This window comes from Triticum aestivum, chromosome 4B (assembly GCF_018294505.1).
Source record: "Triticum aestivum cultivar Chinese Spring chromosome 4B, IWGSC CS RefSeq v2.1, whole genome shotgun sequence".
Lineage (NCBI taxonomy): Eukaryota > Viridiplantae > Streptophyta > Magnoliopsida > Poales > Poaceae > Triticum > Triticum aestivum.
Window position 1 is genome coordinate 28,956,068 of NC_057804.1, and position 11,285 is coordinate 28,967,352.

General features: G+C 42.8%; 2 non-coding genes and 2 pseudogenes across 2 annotated transcripts; all 4 read right to left on the bottom strand.

Annotated features, from left to right (window-relative positions):
• Positions 1–2,493: 2,493 nt before the first annotated feature.
• Positions 2,494–2,612, bottom strand: LOC123095389 (small nucleolar RNA snoR104). Its single transcript, XR_006446243.1, has one exon. It is a non-coding gene; the product is annotated as a small nucleolar RNA snoR104 (small nucleolar RNA).
• A 1,150-nt stretch (positions 2,613–3,762) lies between these two features.
• Positions 3,763–3,874, bottom strand: LOC123095404 (uncharacterized; annotated as a pseudogene).
• A 1,747-nt stretch (positions 3,875–5,621) lies between these two features.
• On the bottom strand, positions 5,622–5,739 carry LOC123095398 (small nucleolar RNA snoR104). Its single transcript, XR_006446246.1, has one exon. It is a non-coding gene; the product is annotated as a small nucleolar RNA snoR104 (small nucleolar RNA).
• A 327-nt stretch (positions 5,740–6,066) lies between these two features.
• Positions 6,067–6,178, bottom strand: LOC123095396 (uncharacterized; annotated as a pseudogene).
• Positions 6,179–11,285: the final 5,107 nt, after the last annotated feature.

Here is an 11,285-nt window from a genome sequence, read left to right on the forward strand (position 1 = left end):
TCGAGAACCATCTTTTTGGTTCATAACCATCAAATTCGTGTAAACAGTCTAGAGGAGTGGCTCATCTAATTAAAATCTCACTCTAACAACAATTTGACCTTAAACAGAAGTAAAGGGATCATGCGTACCCTAAACAGAACAGATATTTACTCCTTGTAAACTGTGAGTAATGATCAAGATACACAAGCCCTAGAGACCGAGGATATAACAGCAGAAAGTCATGCTTAATCCAACAATAACAGAACATGCACAAGCAAAGTCACAGATTCAAACTTCTGATCCCTGGAACAAGTCTAAAGCATAGAAGCAGCCATAGCTCACCTTCCATGCAACAATGACTTATATTTGGACATGGTGAGGTGGTCGCATAAGCCATCGGATCAGAGACTAGGAAGAACACAGGTTGATGAAGTCAGGCGTGTTGCTGCTCGCCATCTTGTTTTAGTCTCCATCCACACGCCCATGCTCATCAAAGGTGATGTTCACCAATAAAGCAGGCAATAAAGAAGAAAAGTTTATCACACACACACACACACACAGAACAATGCACTAAACAACAGGTCAATATCATTGCAACTTATCCATTTGACATGGCATCATGATGGCCGTGAACAAAGAGCAACGAAAGCCGTGGCTCGATGACCACAAGGTCAGAGCAGCGGGAGTCGAGGAGCAGAGAAAGGAGAGGTGCTGGGGGAGCTCACCATGGTTGTCTTCTAGGCGATGCCCAACATCGCCGCCTATGTGGCTCTACAGCGGGGCCAATGGAAGATGACGAGGCCGAAGACTGAGCCTACCACCGCGCACCTTGCCTGGCATAATGAACCTCTTCTCCTCTGCATAGGTGATCATGTTGTACCAAATCCTACACAAGGACAACACAAAAAACAAATCTTCAGGGTGGTAATTTAGTACAGACAACCTAATGAATTGTATAAACTCCAAATTTTGTAAAACCTGATCATAACAAGTGGAAAAAATAGTACTTGGCCAATTCACATTAAATCAATAGAAACCGGCATTCATGGTATTCTACTGAAAAATAACCCCTGGTCCTAAACTGAGAAAAATAAAAATGAGCAAGCCTCAAAAGCAACCTGCCTTGTCAGTCCCAAAAGGCTTAGCTAGACCTGGACCTCTACATCTAATTCAAGCCCCAAGAGGCTAAGGTTCTTTTTATGGTGCGTAGAAATATTTGATAACTCTATATTATAGTTCAAATAAGCACATAAAGACAGAATCCTACTGGAATGTATAATAACATCAAATATTCATAGTATACTACGTTAGTTTACTATGGCAGTTCATTTTCTTCTCTTTATTACTTTAATGTCGAATTTTCATAGCCGGTCATCCTCTACAGCCGATCCTAGATATCATGAATCGGACCAACTTAACCAAGTTGAGACCACCAGAGTAAAGCCTAGTTCATCATCACATAACTGAACCATCTAATAGATCACATAAATGGAAGTTCAGTTCTACTAGATTGCTAAATCTATGGGAGCAACTGTCCAGGAAAGTGTATATATCGGTAAAAAAGACCAGCAACATTTCGTGTTCCACTATCATGGGCTCAATGAAAGATACAGCTGGGCAAGGGGGTAGTGCAGCTCGGAGAGAGAGAAAGGTACCTACCTCAGAGGCCAGGTGGGAATGGACGAAGACAGCAGTCCCCATCTGCGGTGTCTTGTACGACACCGGACGAAAGAGCGCATAGCCCCGTCGCCGACATAATGACAAAACTGGTGTTTGGCATGGCCGCAAAGTTGCTTTAGAAGTGCATCTTCAGAACATATGGCTTTAGGACCTTGGTGATTGCAGGTGCCCTAGTTGGTGCGAGAAACCAAGTTGGCTAATTAAGTTGATCTATGTAAGCCAGGACATAGAAAATGAGAGTTAGCCAAGAACACATGCAGTGTTTCATAAAAAACTGCACAAATGGTTATCCTTAGCACACAACAAAAAAGGTGGTATATGTTTCAGATTCTAACTCAAGGATTGCATACAAATGTATAATGTATCATAAAAAGGGCACTCAAGTTTGATGCTTATTGTCAGTTGAATCCAAGGAAATCATGTTACAGTTTACATCATCATAGTTCATCATTCTTGCAGTGACAATTTCAGCAGTTGAGAAAGTGATAAAGTGATCCAGTAAGTAGCAATCAATTCAAAACCGAATGCCTGAAAGTGAAGAATTTCTAGTATGCAGCAGTTAAGTCACTTATATGCTAGTACAAAGTGGACACACAGGATAAGATTTTTAGGAGTTCATGGAAGACTAGTTGTGTTGGCCCCAGTGTCCCGCTTTCAGCCTTTTCTTCCTAAAGCTTTTATTCAAGACTTGCAGCAAACCATTTAAACAAGTCAACATACTCCAAGCACTTGAACCCCAAGGAGAAAAACTGAAAGTGCTACTCCAACTAGACATAAATGAGGGTTATTAAACCAGGCAAACATCTTTGAAAGGAACATCAAAACAAATTCAGCATGGATGTTTTCTCATTTGAGACTTGTAGAACTTCCTAACGATGCCACAAGCAGGAAATGAAATTTTAACTTTAAGAATATTGTATTAGGTAGACATGTTGTCCTTTGAATGCCATCATTATCTTCTTCCGTGGCATATAAAGTTAGGTGTGGACATGGGTTTCATTGTTCTGGAAGAAGCATTCGGCACAGACCCCTGTAAGGTTTTGAAGATGAGCAAGAACGACTCGTTCTTCCTTAACATAGGAGGGCATTAGAGGGAGCAGGGTAGAGAGGAACGAAAATGAGCTTACCTACGCTGGAGTTGGTTCTGTCCACCAGAGGCGAAGGGAGAGCCGAGCCGCATGTCGGGGAAGAGCAGCAGGGGCACGGTCGGCGACCCGGTGCGACTAGCGTTTGCCATCTCTGCCTCCGTCTGGCTGCTATGCGCCTCTCGTGGATAACCATGTAGGCTAGTTAAGCTGATCTGCGTAAGCCAGGACATAGGAAATCAAATTTAGGCAACACATGCTATGTTTCAGAAAACTGCAGAAATTGTTGTCCTTAGTACATAAAAAATTAGGTGTTATATGTTTCAGATTCTAACTCTAGGATTGCGTACAAATGTATAATGTATATCACACAAAGGGCATTCAAGTTTGATGCTTATCGTCAGGTGAATCCAGGGAAAGCATGTTACAGTATACATCATCATAGTTCATCATTCTTGCAGTGACAATTTCAGGAGTTGAGAAAGTGAAAAGGTGATCCAATAAATAGTAATCAATTCAATATGCTATTGGCTAAAAGTGAAGAATTATTAGTTAGCACACTATATAGACACACAATATAACATTTTGAAGAATCCGTAATAGACTAGCTGGTTGGTCCCAGTGTCCCACTTTCAGCCTTTTTTTCCTAAAGCTTTTATTCAAGACTTAAAGCAAACCATTTAAACAAGTAGACATACTCCAAGCACAAAGTTGGGACGTGGGAGTGGCCAAAGAGCTAGAAATTTCTTTAATCAATAAGTATTTTGCTTCTACAGAAATCAATAAAAATACAAAACTTCCACCGATATATTCAATACAAGAAGGCCCTCGATTAACGCTAAGGCATATTGCACTGGCATATCCAGGGTTGAATTCCAGACTAAACTGAGAAACCCTTGAGTTCAAAGTGAATAAGCAAAGAATTTTCATGCACAAGAAAACAGACAAGGAATGTTCACTTCAAGAAACCATAAATGGAAGATTAAGCAAATCCACTTGTGTTGTAACAAACACTAACGAAGTTGTCTTATCATTTGAGACTTCCAGCACTTGCTTACAGTACCACAAGCAGGCAATGAAAATTTTACTCTAGGAACACTACCAGGTAGGCATCTTATCATTTTCTTCCATACAATAAACAATTGGGCATGTGGACAGGGCAGGATGCAACTTGCTTCTTCAGAGGATAAACTTTTCATGCACATTACAAACACTATCAGGTAAATTTATTCCTTTATTATGTACTTAAAACTGAATAACATTTTATTCCGTTACAACTAACGCCATTTAATCAAAGGAAAACTTTCAGATCCACAAAAAGCAGTGAAAGCACATATGTTAGGCAGGGTTGGTAAAGACAGTTGAAAATCAAAGGTTGTTCATCTCCAGCCTCAGAAGTTCGTCGACGTAAATTAAAGCACATACATAGCAGATTTAACTGGAATCAAAATCACAAGGCAACTCTCTCTCTCTCTCTCTCACACACACAAACACAACCCTGAAATTCATTTTTGCTAAAAGAGGAGAAAAGAGAGGGAAGACAGCAAGTGAGACTCACCATTGCAGTTGAAGTACGAGATGGACTCGCTGGTGCGGGGCGTGCACTACACATCAGTCTGTCTCATCCTACCTGACCTGCATGAGGAAGAAAACCGCACAACATTAGGGAAAGGGGAGATGAGCAAATCGAATGGAATCAAACCAAGCGCAAGCGGACAGTGCAACTCAGAGAGAGATAGGTACCTCTCAATGGCCAGGTGGGAATGGACTACAACAGCAATCCCCATCTGTGGTGTCTTGTACGGCACCGGATGGAAGAGCGCACAGCCCCATCTAGAGCTCACTGCCAATCTAACTTGATTTTTATAATATCTTTCTTTTTTGGGGGAAAAAGATAGACCTACCACGCAAATGAATCTTAATCATTCACTGTCCTCTTGAATAAGATTCAAGAATGAATCTGACTTATTTGGTAAATGAAACAAAATTACTGTTTAACATGCATATATCGTACAGGTCATGCCATTTGTCCAAACAATGAGGAAAGGTCCATATTTTAACTGCCACCAACGAAATTACCTATCTCTAGAAATCTATGGTCCAGTTGGTTACCACTGCAACTTTAGCTAGGAAATATATATTGCACATCCACCAACAACAGGAACACCAACATAAACAAAATGGAGATTACAAACACCTAAACAAGGCCCTTCTTGGCCCATGATGTAATTCAACAATTGAGAAAGTGACAAAGTGATCCAGTAAATAGTAAGCAGCAGGAATGATACCACAAGAAGGAAATCAAAGCTTTACTTTAGGAATATTGTATCAGGTAGACATGTTGTCCTTGAATGCCACCATTCTCTTCTGACGTGGCATATAAAGTTAGGTTTGGCCAAAGTGTTGGAAATTGCTCTAATCGAGAAGTATTTTTCTTCAACAAATTTTTAATAAAGATACAAAAAAAGGCATTCAAGTTTGATGCTTATCGTCAGTTGAATCCAAGGAAAGCATGTTACAGTTTACATCATCCTAGTTCATCATTCTTGCAGTGACAAAGTGATCCAGTAAATAGTAATCAATCCAAAACTTTATGGCTAAAAGTGAAGAATTTTTAGAATGCAGCAGTTAAGTTACTGATATGTTAGATATAACATTTTTAAGAGTCCATAACATACTAGTTGGTTGGTCCCAGTGTCATACTTTCAGCCTTTTCTTCCTAAAGCTTTTATTCTAGACTTAAAGTGAACCTAACAAGTAGACATACTCCAAGCAGCGGACCGTAAGGAGAAAAACTGAAAGTGCTACTCCTAGATGTAAACGAGAGTTACTAAACTATACAAACATCTTTGGAAGGAACATCATAACAACTTCAGCATGTATGTTTTCTCATCTCAGACTTGTAGAACTTCGTAACGACACCACAAGAAGGAAATGAAAGTATCACTTTAGGAAGATTGTATCAGGTAGACATGCTGTCCTTTGAATTCCACCATTTTCTTCTTCCGTGGCATATAAATTTAGGTGTGGCCAAAGTGCTGGAAATTGCTCTAGTCGAGAACTATTTTGCTTCTACGAAATTGTAATAAAGATATGAAAACTCCCACCAATATATTCAACACTAAAAGGGCTTAACTAAAGCTAAAGCATGTTGCATTGACATATTCAGGGCTGATTCCAGATTGAACTATGGAACCCCGTGAGATCACAATGAGTAAGCAAGAACTATCCTACGCAAGAAAACCAACAAAGAATGTTTTCCTAAAGAAACTATAACTTGGAGGTTGAACGAAATCCACCTATGTGGTCACAAGCACTGATGAAAGTCGTCTTATCATCTGAGGCTTGCAGAACTTGCTAACAATGCCACAAGCAGGAAATGGCAATTTTACTCTAGGAAGACTATCAGGTAGGCATCTTATCTTTCTCTTCCATGTAATAAACAGTTGGGCATGAGCACAAGGCAGGATGCAACTTGCTTCTTCAAAGGATAAAATTTCCAGGCACATTACGAACCCTATCAGGTAAATGAATTCCTTTATATACTTTATATGCGTCAATGCATTCTATTCCGTCACAACGAATTCCATTTCATCAAAGGAAAACTTTTAGATCCACGAATAACCAGTGTAAGCAGATAACTTTGGCAGGTTTAGTAAAGATAGAAGACAAACAACGGTTGTTCATATAAAGCATCAGAAATTACACGATTCAACTCGATGGCGTAAATTAAAGCACATACATAGCAGACCTCTCTCTCTCTCTCTCTCTCTCTCTCTCTCTCTCTCTCTCTCTTCATACACACACACAAAAAAAACTGCAGCACGGATTTGCCAAGGTCAATGATGACCGGCTTCGCCCTCTGAAATAGGCACATACAGTACATATTCACAATGCCATATGTTTACATCCAGCCATAGCGCGCAAAAAAACGGAGTTCATCTACAAAAGGCCTACTCCTTAACATTATATCACACAGACTAAACTACTTACTACTAGCACAACCATGAATCTCTAGATATAGAAGTAAAACTTTGTTGATTCATGACATCCACAGAAGACAAAGAAAGGCTAACATCCTTAGAAGTTACAAACAGCAGGGAACATTTCGTAGCTCTGCGTCTCCCTCGTCTCTCTTACTCACACACACACACAGCAGAGCAGACTGAAAACTCAAATGCATTTTTGCTCTCGGATGGAGAGAAAAGAGAGGAAGGACCACAAGAGAGACTCACCATCACAGTTGAAGTAGGAGATGGACTCGCTGGTGCGGCGCGCGCACCACACGTCAGTCTGTCTCCTCCTACCTGACCTGCATGAGGAAGAAAACCGCACAACATCAGGGAAAGGGGAGATGAGCAAATCGAATGGAATCAAACCAAGCGCAAGCGGATAGTGCAGCTAAGAGAGGAGAAAGGTATCTCACAGTGGCCAGGTGGGAATGGACTACAAGAGCAATCCCCATCTGCGGTGTCTTGTACAGGACCAGAGAGATGAGCATACGGACCCATCTAGAGCTCACTGCCAATCTAACTTGAGTTTTCTACTATCTTCTTCTTTGGGGGAATAAGATAGACCTGCTGTCCAAATGAATCTTAGTCATTCACTGTCCTCTTGAATAAGCTTGAAAATGAAATCTGACTTATTTGATAAATGAAACAAAAATACTGATTAACATGCATATATCTACAGGTCATGTCATTTGTCCAAACGATGTTGAAAGGTCCATTTTTTAACTGCCACCAATGAAATTACCTATCTTTATAAGTCGATGATCCAGTTGGTTACCACTACAACTCTAGCTAGGAAATACATACTGCTCATCCACCAACAGGAAGACCAGCACATGGTGCACATCCACCTACAGGAAGACCCGCACATGGTGCACATCCACCTACAGAAAGGACGAGAACATTACCTGAACGCTGGCTGTTGTTTGGCATGGTTGCCCCCTCGCCTTGTTGCACCTCTCCGTGCCGTCGTGCTCCAGATCATGCGCGCTGCAGTACTCTTGCACATCGGCGCGCTCGGTCTCGCGGGCCACAGCCTTGCAGCCTCGCTGACTTGCACCTGACTTCTTTGGCAAATGAAACAAAATTACGAAATAGCACGCATATATATCTACAGGTCATGTCGATTGTCTAAACGATGAGGAAAGGTCCAGTTTTTTTACTGCCACCAACTAACCAACGAGATTAGCCATCTCTATAAATCTCTGCACCAGTTGGTTACCACAGGAAATATATGGTTTGCAGGAAGCCGTGAACACGGTACAAGAAGTGGAGCGAGAAGATTACCATGAACGCGGTGTTGTTTGGCGTGGTCACCGCTTCGCCTTGCTGCTCCCTCGTGTGCGCCTTGCTGCACCCGCGTGTGCTCCTGCACATCCGCGTCCTCGGGGGTCGCAGCCTTGCGCCGCCGCACCTGTGCACTATAGTCTGCTGCGTGCCTTCTTAGAGGCGGGTGGCTAGGAGGGGTGGAAGAAGGAGGACGCGGTAGCGGTGGTTGCCGCGGCCTGTGGATCTAGGGCTTCCCTCCGAGAAAGAAGAGAGGGGGGGAGAGGAGAAGGTTGGGGGCGCCAGCAGCGCGGTGCAGGGCGGTGGCGGAGGCGGGAGGTCGCCGGTGGGGTGGGGAGAGGAGGTCGGCGGCGGCGGCGGCGGATTGAATCAAGGGGAGATGAGGCGAGGAGGAAGACAGAAGAGAAGGAAGCGGCGGATTGGGTTTGGATTTGGGCCAAAGAGATTGTTTTTGGTTGGTTGGTTGGTTGTGTTGGATACTTTTTCACATTCATCTTTTGAACCAAATCTTTCAGAGAGGGTGGGAGAATTCCCACACTTTCTCTTGATTGAACCAAATATTCATGAAAGCGCGGGAGCGGTCCAATATCTCGGTGCCAAAAGATGGAAGCGGCGAGGTGGGTTTGGTTTGGCGCTAGTTATCCATCCAACGATGCCAAGTGGCCTCACTTTATTGGTCACTCTTGACCTCCCACGGATTGATCATCCCTCTCCATCAGATCCCAACTTTCCTACTAGATTCGACGGTGGATACCTCGCGTCATGTGGATCATGCTCCCTGCTCTCAGTAAAACCCGACGACCGGCTCTCACATGAATTTCTTCTTCATTTATTGTTGTAAATCTGGAAAAAAATATCTAGAAAACAAGTTTGATATAAATGTATGGAACTAAAATATGTTGAATTTTTTTTACCATAGCCACTATTATTTTTTCATCACGTGGGACCCACACTTGTGCTTCAAAGTAGCACCAGGATCTTCATGATAGAGAGTCTCTCATTTTGTCATTTTCATTTACTAGTGGGAATTTTTCATTATAGAACTTGGCTTGTATATTCCAATGATGGGCTTCCTCAAAATGCCCTAGGTCTTCATGAGCAAGCGAGTTGGATGCACACCCACTTAGTTTCTTTTGTTGAGCTTTCATATACTTATAGCTCTAGTGCATCCGTTGCATGGCAATCCCTACTCACTCACATTGATATCTATTGATGGGCATCTCCATAGCCCGTTGATACGCCTAGTTGATGTGAGACTATCTTCCCTCCTTTTGTCTTCTCCACAACCACCATTCTATTCCACATATAGTGCTATATCCATGGCTCACACTCATGTATTGCGTGAAGATTGAAAAAGTTTTGAAAATGTTAAAGTATGAAACAATTGCTTGGCTTGTCATCGGGGTTGTGCATGATTTAAATACTTTGTGTGGGGAAGATGGAGCATAGCCAGACTATATGATTTTGTAGGGATAACTTTCTTTGGCCATGTTATTTTGAGAAGACATGATTGCTCTGCAAGTGATAAGGCTTCTCTACATGCCATGCATTCAAGAATCGCTATGTCCTGCATCCCTTCAATCACCAATGCTAAGCTTCCCAGGTAATTTCCCTGTTCATCGCGACAGACAGCCACCGCCTCCCCTCTTCCATAGCGTTTAGATACCCCCGCGTCGACATGGATTTTGACGAATCCTGTCGGCGGTGCCATTGGCCTTACACTACCTGTTGTTGCTGTCCTGGGTGCTGCTTCTCTCAGTGTTGCATGTTATTGCTCTTTGACTATCTCCAGCTCAACTAGATAGCGATTAATGAATGCGTGGGTCGCGTGGGGGCTCTAGAAAATGCCTTCGTGAATTGCCTTTCTCCCCGCTATCCACGTTGCCCATAGTGTTACCGCCAGTTTCACAAAAGCCTCATGCGATAATGATCGTATTAATGAAAACAGCCACTGTTTAGCTCTCAGCTCGCTTGATTCCATCAACTGGTCCGCTAACTCCTCATCCACCAGTGCCCAGACGCAGCTGGACATAGAGCAGTCCAGAAGAGAGTGCCTCCAAGAATCATGTGCACCACACAATCCGCACGAACTTGAAGTCGCCATGTTTCGATGTTCCCTGACATCCTCCGTGGGTAATGAGTGCCTCGCAAGTCGCCATAGGAACATCCTTATTTTCCCTGGGACGCTGACATGCCATATGGACTTCCACGAACTCTTTTCTTGCTGCATATTTGAAGCTCCTGCTGTCCCTTCGAGCCATGCTTCTCTTCTTTGCTTTGTTGCTATTAACATCTTATACGCGGAACGTACTGAGAAGGCGCCATTCTTTTCAAAATTCCAGCACCAGCAGTCTGGAAGATTCATAGTGCATAGCGGGATGCTAAGAACATGAGGTATATCTATGGGCAAAAGAACTTCTCTGATCCGTTAATATTCCAGCACGCCACCGTAGCGTCTATTAATTCAGAAACATTTTCTGGGGGGTTTGCAACTCTGCTTCCATAAGGTCTCAGGAATTCATCTCCTGGGATCCAATTATCATTCCAAATATTAGTGCTTGCACCATTGCCAATCCTTCTAATTAGACCTTGTTTCAATATATCTCTTCCTTCGACTATTGCCCTCCAGATTTGGCTCGGGTGGCTTCCGATGTTGGCTTCTAGTATTGTTGTATTTGGGAAGTAAACTCCTTTCAAGATTCGGGAGCTCAGAGCGTCTGGATTTTGCAGAATCCGCCATGCCTGCCTAGCAAGCAAGGCTAGGTTAAAAAGCTTGAAGTCCTTAAACCCTAATCCTCCCATATCTTTGGGTTGCGTCATATCCTTCCAGGATACCCAGTTTGGCTTTCGCTTGCCATCTCTACCCCCCCACCAAAACTTGTGGACTAGCATGTTCAAATGTTCACATAGCCCCCGCGGCAATTTGAAGTAAGACATTGAAAAAACTGGGATAACCTGCACAACAGACTTGACCAACACTTCTTTACCTACCGTGGACATGGTTTTCTCTATCCACCCTTGGATCTTGTTCCACAAACGGTCCTTGAGATATTTAAAGGCCCCATTCCGTGACGAGCCCACATCCGATGGCATGCTGAGATATTTCTCATTAAGTGTCTCCTTGGGTACATGTAGTAACTCTTTTAATTTTGAGAAATCTTCAATATTTTTTTTCAAACCTGGATCTCCAGGACCGAAGCAGGATGCTCTATCCACTGGGCCATCTCAATCCTTCTAGAGGAAA